This window comes from Pipistrellus kuhlii, unplaced genomic scaffold (genome assembly GCF_014108245.1).
Source record: "Pipistrellus kuhlii isolate mPipKuh1 unplaced genomic scaffold, mPipKuh1.p scaffold_m20_p_15, whole genome shotgun sequence".
Lineage (NCBI taxonomy): Eukaryota > Metazoa > Chordata > Mammalia > Chiroptera > Vespertilionidae > Pipistrellus > Pipistrellus kuhlii.
In genome coordinates this window covers 5,520,641-5,542,830 of record NW_023425460.1, presented here as the reverse complement: position 1 = coordinate 5,542,830, position 22,190 = coordinate 5,520,641, and the positions used below count along the sequence as shown (strand labels likewise).

Sequence of the window (22,190 nt, the reverse complement as noted above, 5' to 3'; positions counted from 1 at the left end):
GGGGAATTGAATCATGACCTCCTCATTCAGAGGTCAATGTTCAACCACGGAGCCATGCCAGCCAGGCGGAGGACATGCTATTTTTATGAATTTTCAGAAAAGGTCATGGACTAATAAGAGGTTGAGAACATGCCTGGAGGCTTCTTGCCCTGCTGTGTGTCCTCGTCACTGTTCTATTTATGGCTGACGTCAGTCGCCTTACTCCCAACAGTTATACGTGGAAACAACATAAAAATCCAGACTGACAGATGTATATGTCCCTTCAGCCTACCTACCTCTCTCAGACCTGGAATAGTCGGGATTTTCAGCCGCTGTTAAAAGAAAGGAACTGACCAAATGCAAGGTCCAGACACCAAGACCAGAAGCACCCTGTTTGCCCCACCCTAGCTGAGTGCCCAGCCTGCCACTCCCCAAGGCATGAAACAGCACCCGGAAGGGCCCCGCCACCACCACCATCTATCAGGGTGATTTGGTGAGGATCAGCACTGAGAGCGATTTCTTGCTCATTCATCACGGACAGTCTGTCGAAAACAATCTCATTTCAAACCCGTCCCAAGGAGAAAAGAACTGACAAGTGGCACTAAGTAATCTACACCAGGGCTGCTGGGAGTCATTTATCTTCCCCTCGCCCTGCCCAGGACCTGATGCTCTGAGGAGAGAGGAGGGATAAATCATATGGGCTCTGAGGGGACCCGTTCACCCACAGGAGGGGCTTCAGATAAAACAGAGGCTACCGGATGGCCACACACTCCCTGCGGTTCAACTCCTTTTGGTCCCTGTTTTACTATCACCATCCAGAGAAAGGATGGCAGAATCTAAGAGGGGCGTGCCTCCCTCATGACCTAATCTGCTCTCTGCCTACTTTTAGTTAAGCTTAAAAGGCAGAATTCTTCTTCGAGAGTAATCCAGGGAAAAGCTTGGTGCTTTTGTCTGGGGCAGCGTTTCCTTGGCCAGACCTTAGCGCAGAGTCTGTGGCATATTAGCTAACAATCCTGTGCATGCCGTTTCCACTGACGTCAGCACCCTGGAAACAGCCAGACTATCAAGCAATTTGTGGTCCACAGTGAGAAGCAGGAGATGGAAAATTTTCCCTAAGTTCCTGGCTTTTTTTTTTTTTTTTAATTAGTTGCAGATAGGAAAAGCGATCAATCACTCTTCTTACAGAGCCTCTGACCAAACCCAGGTTCTGGTCCTGAGGTTGGTGGCCAGCCCTCAGAAGATGCCTGCAAACTTGAGTCCCATCTTTCTAAAGCTCTGTCGGTCTATGGCTTGGAAGGTATAGCAAAATGCAAATTATGGCATAAATGCTCTACCAGCTAGGAACCAATTTCAACAGAACCACCTTTTAGAGGGTAGCCCCACCAGTTCTCACAAAGACTCTATGCCTAATTATACTTCACGGTTATAATATTGATAGTTGTGTTTCCAAAATATATCACTAGGTTTTATGTGTATGACATTTTTTTAAAATATATTTTATTGATTTTCCACAGAGAGGAAGGAAGAGGGATAGAGAGCTAGAAAGGTCGATGAGAGAGAAACATCGACCAGCTGCCTCTTGCACACCCTCTACTGGGGATATGCCCGCAACCAATGTACATGCCCTTGACCAGAATCGAAACGGGACCCTTCAGTCCCCAAGCCGATGCTCTATCCACTGAGCCAAACCGGTTTCTGCTATGTGTATGACATTTTAGGATCAACTTACCCAAACTGCTTTCATTTGCTGTCAAAGGGGTCTGAAATCCTGACTTGGGAAGAAATAATACATGATTTTTCCCAAGACAAATGTAGGAATCAAAGTTAAAAATCTGGATTCAAATCTTCCTTGTGCACTTCAAGCAAGTCACTCTGACCTCTCTGTGCCTTGGTTTCCTCACCCTTACAAATAAGGTTAATATTGGTACTTACCTTGTAGGCTGCTATGTGGATGAATTAAGGTGATACTTACAAAGAGCTTAGCACATTGCTGGCACATGTGCTAAGCAATATAAATTAAATTGCTTAGCACAGAATAAACATTAAATTAAATATTTTGAGAAAACTCTTACTCAGAGTTAAATTAGGTGGGCCAACTGGTCAGTTTCCTGAAAAGGGGGCCGGGTGTAATGTATAAGGTGCCCAAGAAATGTAACAAGATGGGAAACTGGGATTCTCAGCAAGAATACTTACTACGCATGATCAGGAAAACTATTTGGGAAACCCCTGTGAGGAGATAAGACTCTGTAGGGACAAATTCAAAGACCAACAGAGGGTCTCTGAATGGCTAAGGCAGGGGCCAAGGCCTCCGAGGTACCTCTGGAATCGTTTTCTTCCTTCTCCTTCTCTTCCCCCACACAAAGCTGTCTCCACACAGAATAAGTGTTTAATAAATATGTAGAGGATGTCAGTGTGAAGGCATGGGAAATCAGTAGTCCAGGCATCTCCTTGTCTATCACACTGAGATAACTGGCTGTCGGACCTAAACACCTTCGATGCTTTTTCCATTCTCTCCCGCTGTTCAGCCACCTCCAGTGATGAGAAACTCCAACTAGAGCCACTGTGGTCATGTGGCACCTCCTTCCTCACGAGGCACCAGTCCAAAACCCTCACAACCACCAGAGCCAAACCTCAAGGAGGGAGTAGCAGTCAGCCCTCACTGTGTGGGAACCTTCAGTTCTGGAGACCAAGAAAAGGACAATCCACCATACACACTCTATCACCAGCGCTTATCAATGAGTGTTACCTGGGAGACAAGGCTGAAAAGCATCTGTGGGGATGCATGTTTATATCACAGTAATATAAATAGTTGTCATCGACTCCTCTAAAGTTAATGAAACATCTTGTGGCCAACAATTTTTATTTTTTTAAAGAATGATAAGAAGGCTGTGTTCTGGAAGGAACAGGAAGATCAATAACCATTCCAAGCCCATCCGGACCATGGACATAATGGGAAATAAACAAAGATGATTCATGGCCCTGAGGAATCTCAAGATCGCAAGTTAACCCAGTTTATCTTCCCAATTTTATCTTCATCTCCCTCACCCCCATCAAGGGGTATACAGAAACAGAATAAATATATTAATTTAATGCGTTGGCAGAAAATCCAATGCAAAGAAAACAGTCTATGATAAGGTCCAATACCAAAAATAATAAGAAGAAAAATGTAAAAGCACTGTGTTTAAAATCCATCTCTTTCCCTCTACTGGTGCTCATTACTGAGAAGGAAAAACATTTATTCAGCCCATTATTTGCCTGGCATGTGCTAGAAAGTTACCCGTATCTTGACCCTGGGTGGAGGGGGGCGGTACCATGGCCATTAGCCAAATGGAATAATCAGACTTACAAAGATGTTAACTTGCCCGAGGTTCTACTCCTAGAAAGAGGCAGGCCTGGATGTCCAACGCCTGAGCTCTTCCCATGTCGTTTCCTTGACCTGCCACTAAAGCTGTGGTGGGAGATGGAACACGCCCCCTGAGATGAACTAGGTGAGATTCAAATGCTGACCAGGAGCTACTTTTACTCTAAAAATAAAAAACAAACTGTAGCAGCTCTAAGCAAAACAAAAGAGAGAGAGAGAGAAAGAGAGAGAGAGAGAGAGAGAGAGAGAGAGAGAGAGAGAGAGAGAGAGGGGAAAGAAAAGAAAAGAAAGAAAATAACAAATATGGGTGAGTATGTGGACAAATTGCAGTCATCCTAGATCAGGGGTCCTCAAACTTTTTAAAGTGGGGGCCAGATCACGGTCCCTCAGAGAGCTGGAGGGCCGGACTATATGAACTACTAATTCCTACTGTAACACCTCGGCTGTGCTCACTGCCCAAAAAACCTGGCGGGCCGGATCAGACTCCTCTGCGGGCCTCATGTGGCCCGCGGGCCGTAGTTTGAAGACGCCTGTGGGAATGTAAGTGACACAGCTGCTGTGGAAAAGAATTTAATGATTCCTCAAGAGTTAAACACAGAATTACCAGATGACTCAGCAATTCCACTCCTAGATATATAAGAATTGAATTAAAAACAAAAATTCATACAAATACTTGGGCACAAATTTTCAGAATAGCCTAAAGGTAGAAGTAACCTAACGGCCCATCAACTGATGAATGGATGAACAAAATGTGACATAGCCATACAATGGAGTATTATTAAACCATAAAAAGGATTTACATACTGATACATGTTATTGCTTCTCGGCCTTTTGGCTAAGATCAAGTGTACATACTGATACATGCTACCATATGGATGTTCACATGAAAAATAATATAATAGTTAATAAAAAATAATGAATAAACTCTGTGTTTTGCATACTCACAACTATTACCCTACTTTTGCCCCTCTCTGTATTATGCTCAGTGAGGGAAGCCAGGCACAGAAAGTGACATGTGTGATTCCATTTATATAAAACATCCAGAAGTGGTAGATCCATGGAGACAGAAGCAGATCATTGCTTGCCAGGGGCAGGGAGAGTGGGGGGATGGGAAGTGACTATAATACTTAAAGAGTATGGGGTTTCCTTTGGGGGCAATAAAAATGTCTTGGAGTTAAACAGAGGTGATGGTTGCATATACTAAATGCTCCTGAATCATGCACTCTTGTATGGTTTATGGTTAATTTTATGCTATGTGAACTTCGCCTCAATTAAAAGCACAGCCAAGAGTGCTACATGTTCTCTGTGGACGAGGAAAGTGAGCCACGGAGTTCTAGCTGCCTCACCTAGAGTTACACTGGTAAAGTTGGCACCATCGGGATTAGAAATGGACCCTCCGTCAACTAATGTAACGGAACTAGTGTTAAATTAGTTTCTCCAAGGTCCCTACAGGAAAAGGAGAAAAATGCTGAGGGAAACATGTCTTGGCCAAGCTTCCCCGAGTGCATCAACTCCCGCCCCTCTGGCTCACGGTTAAGGGTCCTGGGAAGTCTTCCTCCACCCCCTCCCCAGGGAACAGGGCCTTGTGCTTCCTTGTGCACACAAGCCACAGAGAATTCCACAACATGGAACAGCGCCAACGCCCCTCAACAGAGCAATTTATTGTACATGATCTGGGAGAGTCCACTTCATTTGCTTCTGCTGGAGGTGAAGTAGGTAACCTTAATTAACAATCAGATTACTTCATTAGTTCCCAGAGCTTGCTCATTACTGAAGCCACGTTGTCTCCCCAAAAGGACCCTATGTAACTCAGATCTTAATATGCCTGGACTGACAATTTTCTTAGCCTGGGCTTCTGCTGGGACCAATTGACTGGAGAAATTATGGTTAATTTAGCCATTATTTTGCTGACATAATCAAAACTTGGTAATACCCAAGACTCTGAAATGGCATTTTCCCTTCTTTAACTACTTTTATATGTAACTGGGAGGAGGTTATGTTTGATGGACATGTTTAAGATACATAAATTCTGAATAGATTCTTTCCTACTTACTCTAATCACTGATCTCTTTTCACTGAACAAATTTAGCATTGACATGAGAAATCATGAAGCTAAGGGTTCATTCTTCCTCCTCTGGCTTGGCTTTCTGAAATGTGTGGTTTGGATGTTGCTTCACATGCAAAAGAAGGCATGTAGAGGTGTGGTGAATGCGTGGTGTATAATGAATATTCTTCCTTGTTAAAAGACACAGTGAAATTGATAAGACCTTGCAGTCCAACTTTCCAAAGAGTTTGTAACGCTTAGATCTACCGCCGATCCTTTTCAATGTTTCTACAAACTATAACTGAAACTCGGGTCTTCTGGGAGTAAAATGACAACCTAGAAGTCACCCTTGATTTCTCTGTTTTCAACTAAACAGCCCATTTTGTCTATGCCACCTCCCACATGTGTTCATTGCCTCCACTGCCCCGGTCCCAGCCGCAGACATCATCCTCTCAACGGGACTAATGAAGCAGTTTTCTGAATATTCTTCTTACTTTTATCTTGCAATCCACACTTGATTCTCCACACCACAGTCAGAAGGACTTTTTTGGTAACACTTCTATTGAATGACAATTAAAACACCATTCAATTCACCCATGTAAAGGTTACAATTCGGCTTTTAGTATATTCACAGATTTGTACAGCCATCACTAGAATCAATTGTAGAACATTTTTATTGCCTCAAAAAGAAACTCTATACCCTTTAGCTATCAGTGCCCCATCTTCCCACACCTGTAAACCCTAAGCAATCAGTAATCTATTCTCTATCTTCATATATGTGTCTATTCTATAGCTTTCATATAAATAGAGTAATGGATATTCCTTTGTGACTGGCTTCTTTCACTTAGCAAACATTTTCAAGGTTCATAAATATTGTGGCATGTGTCAGTATTGCATTTCTTTTCAGGGCCAAATAATATTCCGTTGCATGAATACACCACATTTTGTTAATCTAATTGTCCATTGTTTCCACTTTGGGGCTATTATGAATAATGCTGCTATGAACAGTTGAGCACAAGTTTTTAGTGGACATAAGCTTTCATTTCTCTTGGGTATACCTGGGAGTGGGACAGCTGTGTCCATGGTAGTTCCCTGTTTAACTTGTGAAGAAGTTGTCAGTTGGCTTCTAAATCTGCTGCTTCCTTTTTTACATTCCCACCAGCAACATACAAGGCTTACAATTTGCCCACATCTTCATCCTTGCCAAGCCTTAGGAGCTGCCATTTTTATTATAGCCATACTAGTGAGTGTGGAGTAGTATTTCATTACAGCTTTTATTTGCACTCACCTGATAACTAATGTGTTGATGACTATTTACCCTTTGCTCGGTTTTTAATTGGCTGTCTTTTTGTTACTGAGCTATATGAGCTCTTTATATATTCTAGATATGACTCTTATCAGACTCAGGATGTGCAAACATTTTCTCCCATTCTGTGGATTTTCTTTTCACTACTTTGATAGTGCCCTTGCAACTACAAAAGTTTTAAATTCTGTTGAGGTCCAATTGACCTATTTTTTTGCATTGCTTTTGATATCACACTAAGAATTAATGGCCAAATCCAATGTCACAAAGGTTTACCCTAAAAGGTTTTCTCCTAAAAGTTTAAAAGTATTTGCTCTTACCTAAGTCTTTGATCCATTTTGAGTTTATTTTGTATGTAGTATGAGTTAAGGGTCCGCCTTCTTTCTTTTGCTTTTGGCTATCCAGTTGTCTCAGAACCATTAAAAAAAAAATGCTGTTCTTTCCCCATTAAGTGATCTTGGCATCCTTCCCCAAGACCAGTCACCTATGATGTATGGATTTATTTCTGGACCCTTAAGCCTCTTCTGTTAATCTAAATATCCAGATTGGCTTTTTAAAAGCAGAAATCACATTATTCATCTGTGGGAAAACAGCTCAACCCCCAGCCAAAACCACTTTCTTTTTCAAGGTTCCTACCCAGAGACTACGGACTCCAAAGGGGTCCTTGAGGAATAGTAAGAATCTGTGAAGTTGGATGAGAAAAATTACATTTTTATTTTTATTAACCTCTAACTGAAATGTAGCATTCCTTTCACCATAAATGTGGGCAAGAAACTAGAATAAATAGTATTAATGATACCTCTGACTTTTTTAGTAACAAAAATCCCAGCTATTTACATATAAGACTGTCATTGATATGGATTATCTCAAAATATCGTTTACACTAATCCTATTTTAGAATTATAGGGTTGTATTAAAACTTGTACTTGATCTTGGGGATAATGCATTAGTCAATAGGCACATGTACATTCTGAAAACTGTATTTCAATATAATTGGTTTTCTTACAATACAATGTTTTTATGTTATGCGTTTATAGATATTCTGAAAAGAGAGTCATGCTCTTCACTAGACTACTAAAGGAGTTCTCAGCACAAAAAAGTTAAGAAATCCTGCTTTCCCCACTAGTGTCTTAATTTTCTTCCCAGCACTGATCATCAACTGAAATTAGCTTACTTATCTGCCAACGTGTCTCCCTCTGACACTACAATTGCCTAGAGCTTAAAACAGTGCCTGGCACATAATAGCTATTCAATAAATATTTATTGAGTTAATTACTGAATCATCAGTAATTCTCTAAGCAAGAGCTAAATCATCAGCTTAATGAAAATAAAAACTCCTGATACTAAGGTAGTGATGCATAATTCATCCTGAAAGTAATTTCCCATTTATAACATCAACCGGATTTAATCAGTGCTAATATGTCCTATGGCCTGTGCTATGTGCTTTACATGCAGTATCTCATTGACTGTTCTTAGTATCAAGGAACAGGAATTATTATCATTCATATTTACAGTAGTGGAAACTAAGGCTCAGAGAGGTTAAGTTCTCTTTAAGGTCACTCAGCTGGTAAGTAAGAGAGGGGAGATTTATCACCAGGTCAACCTGCCCCCAGAGTATCAATCTTTAACTCCAAAAAGTAAGTCACTCTGAGGGACAAAAATAGAGATTTCAGAGAAAGATGTTTCTTGCTCTGCAATTGAGAAAACCGAGATGCCGTGAAAAAAATCTGCCCTAGGACAGGAGTTTGGCAGAGATTTCCAGTAAAATGTTCCTTCCACTGTCCTGTTTATGAGCCACAGCAGGAAGAACCCACAGCAAAAACACAGAGGACCGGGCCTCACATGAAGGATGAATTTCTGAAAAGGTTTCATTTGCGAGCACAATTAATACTAACGGGCATGAACCGAGGTCTGCTCTTGTCTTTCCTGGAGTCCAGCTTGCTTCTCTAAATATTAGGGCTCAGCCTAATTCAGGACATTAAGCACTTCATTAAGCTGAAATCCACGTTAATTTGATTGCACAATTACCAACTGTCTCTGGCTGGAGATGGGCTCATCTGTCAGGTGGCAAGGGGGCAGCGTGTCCTGATGGCGTGCCGGACCTGCATTTTGTCCCCAGCTTGCGGTCTCGCTGTTTTCTGGGTTTGACCTCCACCGGCCTTACAGCAGGAAGTTAAATTGGAGCAGGGAGACAGATGTTCTCCTTTCCAAAGTGGCCAAGGGCACCTGTAGGCCCATCTATCTGGTCTGCAAAGGAACAGGGCACAGGAAGTGTCCTGGCCACCTGGAGACAGAAGCAAATGGGGTTAAATGAAAGGCCGCAGTGCCCAGGGCAGCTCACCCATACGAGGAGCAGACATCGGGTGGCTTACTTCCTGTCCCTTGTGCCCAGTTTCATTTTTCCCGCTGCTGGCTCACCTGACTAGTTATCCAGCCTGAGACACAGGGGCCGAGGAGATGGATAATCACGTTGTTTTCCACAGTGATTCTACTGACATTGACACACCCTGGAAACCCCGGACTGGGTGAAGTAGCTTTCCCTCTGCTCTGCTACTCAAGCCTGTGCTCACAGGACCGGCCCCCACCCATACTCCTCACTGACTCTGCTGTAAGGATGTTAGCTTTGCCCAGAGACAGGTGTGATCTTGACCCTCACTTCTGGAAGGCAATGTCTAAGCCCTTGGGATGTCATGCCTGATAAAGGTCTTTGCCTGGGCGTCTTGGGTCAGGGAGATAGTAACAATGTGAAGGTGTGTGTGTGTGTGTGTGTGTGTGTGTGTGTGTGTGTGTGGTGGGTAACCACACCAGGAAGTCTAACAACATAATAAATGGTGATGGGCTTGAAGCCATGTGGTATCTGTCAGTCTCCAAGATGACTGAAAACAGAGGACAGTCCCCCAAGTCTAAGTGATTGAGCCCCAAGAAAAACTCTCAACCCTGAGGCTCAGTGGGCTTCCCTGGCCTTATTCCTTATCTTTAGTGTTTACACCTTGTCTCCCTAAAGACCTGATGAAAAGCTTCAAAACCCACCTCCAAAGGACAGCAACAACATCTAATACTTCTGTGGCCACTTCCATGCCGGGCACTGCACTAAGAGCTGTTACATACATTGTCTCATCCTTTCCCCCCCGGACCCCAAGGAGATGTTATCCTTGTCTCTCCTCACCATCTTCACCCACGTCACCAAGTGAATACCTCACATCTGAAAAGGTTAGCTCACTTGCCCGGAGACACACAGCTATAAAGCTCAGGCAGAGCAGGACCAAGCCTAGGAAGGTTCGGCTCCAAATCCTGCTGCTAAGTGCTCGGTGCCACTGCCCTTCCTTCACACCGACTCCCACCCAGGCCTCAGCCTCCAGCCCATCTCATGGTCCCTCAGTGCCCAGTGCACACACTGGCCGGGGAAGGAGGCAGCTGGGGCAGCTGGAGATGGTTCTCTTCAGCCAGCCAGCGCTCTTGGCAAGCCTGGGTCAGGACCTGCCTCTGCGCAGCCTCTCAGCCATCTGTCATGTTCTCCTCACTCATCTCAGGGGAGTCTCCTTCCCGGTGGGAGTCTCCTTCCTCCCGGGTGCCACTCACCCCTGCCTGCTTCTCCCTGCCCGCCTTCCGCTCACCAATTAAACTGTCACAGCCGGTTGGCTTGGAGACAGGTGCGGACAGGAAGACATCTGAGGGACAGGCCTTCCAGGGAGACGGGCTTCCTCCGAAGCCTCTCTTCTGTTTTCTGTCAAGCTGGTGTGAAGCCTGGGGGGAGGAGTCCACCAAGGTCCCCAGCGGCTCCCCAGCTGTGGGTGAGACACAGCCCTCCCTCGGGAGAACTGGCAGCTGCCGGCACCTGTCTGAGCAGCCCAATAGTGCCCGGGTCCTGGTGCCCCAGATAGAGCTTGGATGGGATCTCGGCTGGAGATGACTGACCTCCCTGATTTGCAGCCTAAAGAGGAAATCTTCCCTTAAAAACAGGTGCTAACCGGTAGAGTTAGGAGAAGCAACCAAAGCGTGTCCAGGCTCCGCCCTAGGGACCCCCTGCCCCCACATACGTTCATTGTGGCCTGGAACTAAGCATGGGGCCGCCCTTCCCTGGTTTCATCAGCACCGTCCCAACAAGGTCAAGGTTGCCAATGCAGTTGGGAAAGGGGGCACCTGCTCAAGGAGAGAAAACACACTGCAGTGATTTGCAGCAGGAGGTGGGTGGCTGCGGGCCCTGTGGAGACTGCCCTCTGTCTGCCATGTGATCTTCAGGGCAAAAGACACAGGAAGGAGCAGGTGAACTACCCTACCCAGCAGGAATCCTCGGCTTGGGGTCCACAGACAGTATCAGGCTCCCCGACCAGGAAAATCCCTACGGCCTCAGCCAATTCCCAAAGGGGTGTTGGTCCCACAAAAGAAGCACCACCATTGCACGTGCCATCCACACTCATCGCCTGCTAGTCTTCCTCGCTGTAGGTTCCAGCTCTTACTCACTGGTGCCTCAGCCAAGCATGTGCATACAGGCGGCCACCAAATGCCCCTCCTGGCCCACCCCCAGTCTCTCCAACACTCTATAGCAGAGTGTTTTCCAAGGTACTGATGGGCCACCCGGAGCACGCCTGTTATTAATGCTGCTCCTTCAGACCTTGCCTTCTGATGCCTGTTCATGCCATTCTGACGACGGAAAATCCTTAGTGCGCTCCTCACCCACTGCCTCGTGCTGCTGCAGGAAAAAGCAGTGCTGGTGGAGTCATCTAAGAGCATCCTTGCGTTCCCCTTTCTCTCCATCCTGTCCCGGGCTTCAACATCATATGCAGCGGGTCTCACACTGGGTGCTGAGCATCTTCGGTGTGTGTGGCGGGGGGAGAGGTGAAAACCCTACCTCTCGAGGGAAGAGCTGGGCTCTCTGTCTGGGCGTGAAGAGGAACATGGGGCGGAAGGACATGTGCCTGCAGTAAATCCTAGCATCTAGCAGGCAGGCAGGCAGGCAGGCCCTGGAGCCACACCCACATTTTCTTCCTGAGAGAATCATGACAGCTGAAAGGGGGATGGGTGTTCTCCATTCAGAAGCCGGATGATGAAACAGCTGGGGCCTGGGGCATTCTGGGTTGTCTTAATGAAGCCATCATCTTTTCCCCAGCTCTGAAAATACCTACGGTCTAGACCAGTGGTTCTCAGCCTTTCTAATGCCAAGACCCTTTAATACAGTTCCTCATGTTGTGGTGACCCACAACCATAAAATTATTTTCGTTGCTACTTCATAACTATAATTTTCTACTAGTAATGAATTGTAATGTAAATATCCGTGTTGTATGTAATGGTAATGTAAAAATCTACAGTTGAGACCCACAGGTTGAGAACCACTAGCAAGGTCACCTAACACCATTGGAAAACACAGATATTTACATTACGATTCATCACAGTAGCAAAATTACAGTTATGAAGTAGCAACAAAAATAATTTCATGGTTGGGGGTCACCATAACATGAGGAACTATATTAAAGGGCCATGGCATTAGAAAGGTTGAGAACCACTGCTCTAGACTCTGCACCTAAGCACAGTGAACGCTGCTCTAACATGCAAAAAAATGAAAGGCTGGGAAGTGTGGGTGGAGCTAAGATTTGGGATTATATCTGGGAAGAAAGGTCCAGAGGTGCTCCCAATTTTGTTTTGAAGGGACCACTGCATGAGAATCAAATGAGTAAGTGTTGCCCAACAAACGGCAAACTTTAATATTGATGAAGTCTACAGTCAGGCTTTATCTGTGCTAGCCCGCGTCTTCACAGCCACACATGCCAGAAAATAAACCAAGGTTCACATCATGTGTCCATAGAGCCAAGTAAGTCAGAAGATCGTTTTGAGCAATTGTCAACACTTACACGCTAGTGTCGCCACACTGTTTTGGTCAAGTCAACACAACGGCAAAGCAGACAGCTTTGGGCCTCTTTTTCTCAGAAAGAATCTGACAATTTAAGGGGGTTATGTTCGCTTCCATTTATGTCCTGGAAAATACACTCTTGTGCACCTAGCAACCATGTTTAAAAAGCGCTTGCAGCTCTTAAACAAACAGAGTGTATGTTTATGAGGTCCTCGCGCCGTTATTCTCAGGGATGACGGAGAGCTCGTGCTATGCAGCTCTGGGGATTTACAGTAAGTTGTGGGAGATTTATTGCTGTGACATACAGTATTTGCCTGGAGAAAAGTGGGCACTGACTTAAGCACCCTTTGAAAGTGTGTTCTGCTGGAAATGAGCCAGAGCAACTAGAGGCCAAGGTCTCTCCTCCTGGAGAGAGAAGGGGCCCTTTGGGGGAGATAGAAGACCAAGAACTAAGGACATTTTCTGGTACTCTGGGAGCAGAACTAATTCGAGACCAGAAAGAGACACCGTTGAAAATAGAGACTGCAAACGGGAGGCCCAAATGTGGACCACAGCCGTGTTTGGGTTGGCTTGAGAGCACCTTAAAAGTTTCAGAGTCCTGGGCAACATTTTAGAACTGGAGATTGGACATACAGCCCAGTCTCTGTCTTTTCTTTGGTACAGGGGCAGAGCTGGCTACAAGAGTCTGCATTACTGCTGGGCACAATACCCTGGACCTGGGGACGCTGAGCTCTCTGCTCACCCCAGGCCTCCCGGACCTGCTCCCCTCTTTCTCACATCCGCCTGCCTCTGCCTCCTGGAGCGTGCAAACCTCAGAAATAGGAAGTGCTTTTTTTTTACAGTGGTATTCTCAGGGAACTGATCTCCTAAGGAGACCAAGTTCATTTTCGGGTGTAAGAATGGACAAAGCACATATTTCTCAAAAACTGGGCAGAAAAGCAACATGATTGTTCGTCTCTTCATTGTGCACATATCTGCAGGTGCCATTATGGAAAATGTTGGGTTGCAGAAGCTAATATTCCCCAAGGCTGAGGCATAAGGTGTGGTTTGCTATGAAACATTTATTTTTATTTTTGTAAGATGGCATGGGCAGGAGTGTGGTGGGAGGCATCTGACTCTGGTGTGTTTTCTCATCTCTGAAAACTTACAGCCGGATGAGGCTGACGGGCAAGGAGGGGACAGCACCGACTCCTCCACCAGGCACAGCGGGCTCAGTGCCGATCCCACCCAGGAAAATGTCTTCATTTTTATTTGTTTAAAGTCAGAAGAGAAAAGTCACTGTAATCATAATGAATATGTATTAGTGATTCCAGCCCGGATTATATTCATCTTTATACAAACACAGCCATAAGATAAACTGTTGATATTCTTTATAAGAAAGGAACCCAGAAGGCACACAGAGCTCATGAAAATCCCAGGGGGGCCTGTAGGCTTATGCCGGCTCCAGAAGAACAGATCAGGCCGGGCAGTGGGCTTTGTGGACCGCACCGCCTCAGGTGCCACGGCTCTCCTCCCTCCTCATCCCTGGATGCTCTGCGTGTGGCAAGCTCATAAGCAAGGCCCCTGAAAGGCATACTGCCTGCTGGCCGAAGCACCAAAAAGAAGAAGTGGACTTTGTCCACTCGGCCACTCCAGGACATTTCCAAAGCTTTTCATCACGAGCACATGGAGAAGTGAACATCGCCATCAGAGACTGTCTGCTTCTCTGACTGTCGTGCTGTTCTTGAAGCATTCTCAATCCTAAACCTCATTAGGGCTTCTGGTCAGGCTCCTTCTGGACTCAGCACACACCAAAAATATAAGCCAAGAGGCTGAGTGTAGGCTGTCGTGACAGCCCCACTGTGGAGCCCAGACATGGGGAGACTGAGTTTTCTGTCTCCTCAACACAAAACCTCCCCAGAGCAAAACTCCCCATAAACATCCAGCTACCTTTTCAGCTTCTCAACCTCCAGCACTTAACATTAGCAATGTTCCTATCAGTAATCAGTAATTGATTATATATTTCACTTGTTACCTTGTTTTATTATCTTATGTTTCCTATATATTTTTTTTTGTCAGGGCATTCCTGATCCTTGTAAATTAGATATATAGCAAACATCCCAATGGAGAAGAACCAGTCTTCTACATTGTATATAAAATGCCCCAAGCCTAGCAACATGCCTTGCACACCAGTCTGTACCTAATGGAGTCTGTTACTTGCTCCTGAGAGCACATGTACACTGCTCTCAGTGTCATCCCTGTTGTGATGATGAGACAGGTTGCCAGTCCCTTCATGCTATGCTTTCCCATTGGTTTATAGGCGGGACAGGATTGCCCCTTACACACACACACACACACACACACACTCCCACCTCTCAAGTTCTGGGAATAGTGACATATGCATCAAAAAGTCCCAAGGGCATCCTAGCTGCAAGGGACTCTATTTCTAAGCCAGGAATGACTCATCACTGACCAGCTTGTCAGGCTGACAGGAGGAAGGACAAGGGGATAAAAGCAGAGACAGAGGTCACAGTTCCACTCCTGTCTGCAGCCCATAAATCCCACGTGGAAGCCCAAATAGTTGCGCCCATACCTCAGCACCGCCATGACTGTGCTAAGCATGAGCCCTGCCCTTGTGTTTCCATCAAAGGACTCTGAGCTCCTGTCTCTCCAGCTGGCTCCTACCGGGTCTCTCAGCAGATGCTGAAGACTCACCTGGTGTGACTTCAGGTAAAGGACTGGGGTGTTCCATGAGGAAAAGCTGCATACCACTTGTGGGTTAAACCCAGGCTATTTTAGAAAAGACAACTAACTAGCTGGGTCTGCAAGGAGATACATTCTCTTCATTTGCCCTGAAGCAACATTCTTTTAATTTTTAAATCATTCTTTTAATTTTTTTAATGTGTTTTTATATTGTGTTGAAGTTTTGTTTTTGACAGAGAGAGGAAGGGAAGGAGAAGGGGGAGAGAGAGAGAGAGAGAGAGAGAGAGAGAGAGAGAGAGAGAGAGAGAGAGGGAGAGAAGACATGGATGGCGTGTCTCCTGCACACACCCTACTGGGGATGGAACCTGCAACCTGGGCATGTGCCCTGACCTGGAATCTAACCTGTGACCTTTTGGTGCATGGAACCATGCTCAACCAACTGAGCCATACCAACCAAGGCAGAAGTAATCATTTTCAAAAAAGAAACAAGAGGCTAAGACAGTGTCTGCTCATTTATAGCTTTCTTTTTAAATTCTAGAGATGATGAGAAGAAATAATTCATTCTGATTTTCGAAAGTACAGTAGGTATTATTTACAGTTATCAGATAGTGTTTTTACAAGATAAACAAATAAGCAATTGGGCAAAAATCCTCAAAGGTTTTGCATAACAAATTCCAAACAGGCCACACAAATGTGTTCAGCCTTGTTAATCTTCCACAACAGAGTTCGTGAACTCTTACTTCTCCCTCTGAAGCAGTATGGGGGTGGGGGGAGGAAGGAGTAGCAGAGTCATGAAATCAGGGAATCCAAGGGCCCTTGCCAAGGAGGGTGAACTAAAGTTTTCCCAAGCAGCCATCTGGCCAGGTTTGATTTATCCCACCTGAGATGATCTCTATTCTCCATGGCCCCAAAGTTCCCCCATGATAACAGCATGAAACTCCAGAACTATCATAAAAGGTCATGATTTCCTTCACTATCCAATGGATAATACTCATTATCACATCTTTGTTCATTATTTATTTTGTAAGAGAGAGAAAAAAAAAAAAACGAGAAGAATTAGAGATGAAGTGTAAAGGTGCCTGGATGAGAGGGCAGTGCTCTGACTCCGACTTCCGGCTCCAACCCTGCCCCTGGCTACTGAGATGACCTTGAGCAGGTCACTTAGTCCTCTTCCTGCAGGAGAAGAGGCTAAGGCCAAAGAACAGGCCCAAGTGGACTCTGGCGCCTCTTCCAGTTCTAACATTTTATTCTAAAGTTGCCTTTTGCAGCAAACCTGGGAGGTCAAGCGCCATCCCCTCTCCCTTTCCTAACATAGCTCCTGATTCTTTTCCAAGGAAACGTCAAAGAGAAGCAGTTCCCTCCTACACGCGGTTGCAGGGGATACCTACCTACCACAAAGTGATGCTCTGTGCCTAGCTCTGAGACCCCCTCAGAGTGTGGAGGGGAAAGAGGGAGAGCGCTTATTCATTTGGCATGTTCTCCACCCATCTTCTCTGCACGTTTATACCCAACTGTTGAGAAAGGCAATTTGGAAAACTAGAGAAGGTAGAACAGTTGGGTGAGAGTCTCTCCCATGTCAGAGGCTCAATTGTTGCCTTTCGAGGTTAAATTCTGAAAGGGCACAAGAACTTCCCATTGGGAGTTACTTACAGCCTCTTTGGCCCTCAGGCGTCTCCCCCTCCCTCCGCCTCTCTCCAGTAGGCTCAGCTCCTCCACCACCTGACACCCCATTCTCTCAACAGCTGCGGGCCCTCCTGTTGTGTTCCCTTCACAGATGTGTATTGCTGCTCTGCACATCCTGCCCTTGAACTTTCCCTACCCATAATTTTCCAAACCAAAGCCCAGCAATAAAAATGTCAGGGAAAGAGGAAGAAAATTGGGGAGGGGAGGGGTGTTTTAAAAGGAAAAAAAAGAAAAGAATAGGGAGATATTTTACACACACGGGGATTTGTGCTGATTTCCTAGACCACATGTGTCAAACACAAGGCCCTCGGGCCAAATCCGTCCCGCCAGGCCTTGCAATGTGGCCCGCACGGCGCTGTCATCACTGCACTCTGCTGCGTTTCCATCACAATGACAGTTTATGACTGTTCAGTAAACCATTCGGCCCGCGATTTAGGCTGGATTTTAGATTTTGGCCCCTTCTCTGATTGAGTTCGACACCCCTATCCTAGACAAAGGTTAAAGGCTGGCCATGGCTTCTCAAAAAAGAGAAGGCAGAGAGCTGAAGGGAATTTCTCAGAATCCGACCTCGAAGGGCCCGGTTCCTCAAAGCAGCCAGGCACAGAGCCTCCTCTCTGCCTGGGCTGCCCAGCTCTTCAAGTTGCGGGGTAAGGGGTGTGTGAATGGGGCCGGTTACAGGAGCGCTCCCTGTACTTCACAGTCTACACTACATTGGCATGGAGGTGGCCTAGGCTGACTTCCCAGCTCTGCCGGGCGCCTGCCAGGAGGGTGGGCATATGGGAGGTGCAGTGTCAACCCGTGTGCACAGTCACTAAGAACAAGCCCGGAGGAGGAAGCCAGACACCTAAAATTCATTGCAAAGACCTCCATGGGAACATCTTTGGGCCACACTTTCCTAGAGCCCATTGGTTTGACAACACTAGCTTTCTAGGCACACAAGAACTACCTACATTCTGTGGCTCTCTTGTGAGATACAATAACCTATCTAATGGGACACAGGGCTTCTGCTGTTATGTCTGTTAGCATGGCAATTACTGGCACAGAGAACTACCGTGTTTCTCCGAAAATAAGACCTACTTACAGTCTTCCTTCTGAGTGAAATAAGGCCCCCCTAGGCTAAACATGAGAGATTTGGTCCACTGATTCTGAAAGAAATGGAGTCACAAGAAATTCACCAGGAAATTCAGGAATTGGATTGTTATGATGATGTTCCAGAAGATGATGACATGATTGTCATTGAATAAATAAGTAAATTCTTGATACTGTAGGATTCACAGTTTGTCTGGTTTGTGTTGACAACTACCATACTACCATACAGTATACAGGTAATAAATTTCCTTTATTTTCATTTAACAATAAATGTATACCGTATTCTTCTTCATGGAAAAATAAGACATCCCCTGAAAATAAGACCTAGCGCATCTTTGGGAGCAAAAATTAATATAAGACACTGTCTTATTTTCAGGGAAACAGGGTAGGTAAGGGGGGAGGGCAAAGGGTCTTTCTACTGAGGAAGAATCCCTTCAGTAGGAAGAGCCCTGGAGAAACAGCATCTTTCCTTGTTCTCTTCTAACCTGACCCCAGTCCATCACAAAATGCTGCTACTCCCTGAGATAGAAGAGAACATAGTCTTAGTAAACCAAATTCAGGAGAAATGGATCAAGGTCCAAAGAGACATCAGGGAGCACATGTCCCAGGGATCTGTCCCACATATCCCATGTCGTAGGAAGAAAGTTGTCATAGCACCCTCATCAGCACTGCTGACTTTCAAACATGGCCCCAAAGGTGAGAAGTGGGGAGATAGAGAACAAGAGGGCCAACAAGACAGGTGACTGGGAGGAGAGGAGGTGTGAGGCTAGGGGATCTCTCATTCTTGCAATTCCTCATTAAACCCATTGAGTGACTTCCGCAGCCTGGAATTACACTTCTTGACATGGAAGAGCAATGCTTTGAGATATGCTAGATTCAAACCCAGGCTCTACAATTTCTTAGCTACGTGGTTTGGTTTGGGCAAACATTGCAGCTTTGGCTTCACCTGTAAGTGGGAATGCTGTACTACCTACCCTATGATGCAATCAGAAGACTCTGACAGGACTGCTTGTGTTATTTATCTTAAAATGCTTAGCACTATACTCCACACAGGCATGTGATCATCGAATGTAATTCCCTCCAGCCCCGGCCCTTCCCTTCCATCTTGAGGAGAAAGTTTTGGCTGAGGAAGTGAGGCCTGGCCTGTGAAGACTGGGGCGGGTAAGCAGCTGGGTGACTGTCCATTTCTGCTAAAGCTCTGGATATCCCTATTACATCCGTGGGGCCAGTTTTATTTCCAGAGACCATAAAAACAGTCTGGTCATTTTCTATTGCAATCTTAAAAACAGTCTTCCTTAACCATAACTAACCATAGCAATTTTACCAAGTGGGAAATACTCAGCATTATCACTCTGAAGGTGTTTCAAGCGAATGAATGGATACAAAATGAATGGATTACTGAACCCAAACGTAAACTTTTCAAGACGAGGGCAAGGCCATTTTCATATTGTAAGCCCGCTGTTACCCTGGCATCCAGCCGTTAAATGAGATTGCTCTCCAAACCCAGTGCTGCTGTTCGCTCCCTCCTCCTTACAGCCACATCCCAAACAGCTGCCAGTACCAGAAGCCAAGAGAAGACAAACAGAAACCAAGAGAAGATACCAGAAGCCAAAAGAAGATAGCAGAAGCCAACAGAAGAACCAGAAAGTAGCCCCCCACTGCAGACCAGCCATTCTGGAGCAAATGAAGTCATTTTAACAATGTGTGACCTTTCAGCTTTACTCTGCTATCAGCAGGCAGCTTGCCTGGCATAGACAGGAGTCTGCCTTGAAGTCACGTAAGCAGGATTTGACCTTCATTTTCAGTATATGCAGTATTAAATATTCATAATCCACATAACTACAGCCTAAAAAGCAGCAGAGTTTAAACATGAATCAAAGCAATGAATATATTCACAGGTGAGTCATCCTTTCCCAGAATGCCCCTGGAAAAGGGCAAATTCCCAGGGCCCCGAGCCTCTCTCTCTTCCAACTTCCTCTTGAAATTCTAGAAGCAGCAGGAACTGCTGCATTATGCAAGCCATGAATCCTGCACTCACACTGGCATCCTGGGGCTTTCTGTTCCCTCATCTATTAGGGAAGAATCGCTGTTTTATGTCAAAGGGAGAAAACTGACAGGGTTGGGTCAGCCATGATGACATCATCACCCACAGGACATCTAAGGACACTTTTATTTTTAAAATTGTTTTTGACTTATGGTACATTTTTTAAAAAAATCTCTGCTTCTCCGAATAGCAGGGTGTATGAGAAGAAAGTGTTGGTGTAAACAAGAGACATCAGAATTAGGAGTTGGAGTGAGGCATACCTAAAACGGGGCATAGCACCTTTAAAAAGAATGGAACAAAAATGGAGTTCCTGCCCAGCTGATGTGGCTCAGTGGTTAAGCATCGATCTATGAACCAGGAGGTCATGGTATGATTCCCAGTCAGAGCATATGCCCAGGTTTCAGGCTTGATCCCTAGTGGGGGGCTTGCAGGAGGCAGCCAATCAATGGTTCTCTCTTATTTATGTTTCTATCTCTTCCTCTCCTTTCCTCTCTGATATCAATAATAATATAGTTGTTTTTTTTTTTTTTAATGGAGTTACTTCTTTTGTGCTGTCCCTGTCTCCTGTGGCTAACTGATGGGTACCTTATGGGGGATGGGATGACTGTGGGCTTAATGCATCTCTGAGTCTGTTAAGGAATTGACACTGATGTCTGTCCAAAGATTTAGTGCAACAGCCTCCTCTCCTTGGGTGGGAGCATAATTTTAATACAGTTTAAGGTCATTCTCGCCGAAACCGGTTTGGCTCAGTGGATAGAGCGTCGGTCTGCAGACTGAAAGGTTCCAGGTTCGATTCTGGTCAAGGGCATGTACATTGGTTGCGGGCACATCCCCAGTAGGGGGTGTGCGGGAGGCAGCTGATCAATGTTTCTCTCATCATCGATGTTTCTAGCTCTCTATCCCTCTCCCTTCCTCTCTATAAGAAATCAATAAAATATATTTTAAAAAAAAGGTCATTCTCACTTGCTCTCAACTCCAGAAGTCATGAGGACATTCTGTCTTAGCTCATAGCAACCACTCAAAGCTGCCTACGTGATATCCCCCCCCCGCCCCCCGCCCCCCACTCCCTCTTCCGTGATCACGGGGAAAAATAATACCCAAGGAAGGGCTTCTCAAAGCCGTAAGTGCACAAGAACTGCTCACGGATCACCTTGGCCTAACAATGGAAAAGAAAACAATGTGAAGCTGAGAATATATATCTGGAAATAACGTACCCACAGCCTCTTGACAGCAAATAAGCAGTGAAATGTCAAAAAGATCTTGTGCCCTTCAACTACCGCACTTTTCAGTAGTGCCGGCCTCACCTGCTGCCACACAGAAGGAGAAGAACCACCCAGTCCACCTGTCCTCTCGCATAACCTGAACTGGCCTGTCTTGGCACTGAACCTGCAGAGCCTCACACCTTGAATTTGTGTTGTCAAGGAATTCCCCACCATCTGGGGGAGGCCAGCTCTGGTTAAAAATCACCGAAACACATCATTTGACTGACAATGTCTGACCAGTTAAGGTTCACACAAAGGAAGGCCTATAGATTGTCTTTTAAGTTATTCATTCATTTGAAGGGTATAAATACCAACTAAAATTCATCTGAAGAATACTGTACACTTCTTTTTCCCCCCAGGATAATGATTTCGTATAAATTCTAAGAGAAGTTTAAAGATTTATTTTCAAGATGCTCATTTCTTTCCAATAACCAGCAAAACCACGAGAGGATAAAACTGATGACAGTTTTGAATGAAAAAGATGAAAATTAAGAATTTATAGCCTGGTTTCTTACCTAGATTCCATTAGCTTTTTATGTGCGGATAAAATCTCACTTTATCTTGTTCACTTTGCTTAATTATAGTTACTTTAATAGATGATTTTTTTTTATTCCTGAACCTTTAGACTTATCGTAATGGTTATCTTATAGAGTCTAATTCCTCTCCTTACTTAACTGAGCATGCTTGCCAGCTGTCCCCAGAAATATGGCAGACTCCTTGGTACTGACTATGCCGATCAGGTCACCCCAGGGACAGAACCTTGGGGTATGGTTCCAGAACCAAAGGAAGAAATACAAATGAAAATTGGAAAGAGCGACAGAAACCTCAGCTCTTCCAATGTACGGAGTCTCTCTCTGCCAAACCACACAGACTGTTTAGGATGAGGCCAGAAGAGTCC

The 22,190-nt window shown here is 45.2% G+C and overlaps 1 protein-coding gene across 29 annotated transcripts in view; it reads right to left on the bottom strand.

The window, feature by feature from the left end:
• Nucleotides 1-22,190, bottom strand: part of KCNMA1 (potassium calcium-activated channel subfamily M alpha 1) — a 669,206-nt gene that overhangs the window by 311,492 nt on the left and 335,524 nt on the right. The gene's annotated exons all lie outside the window — the stretch shown is intronic.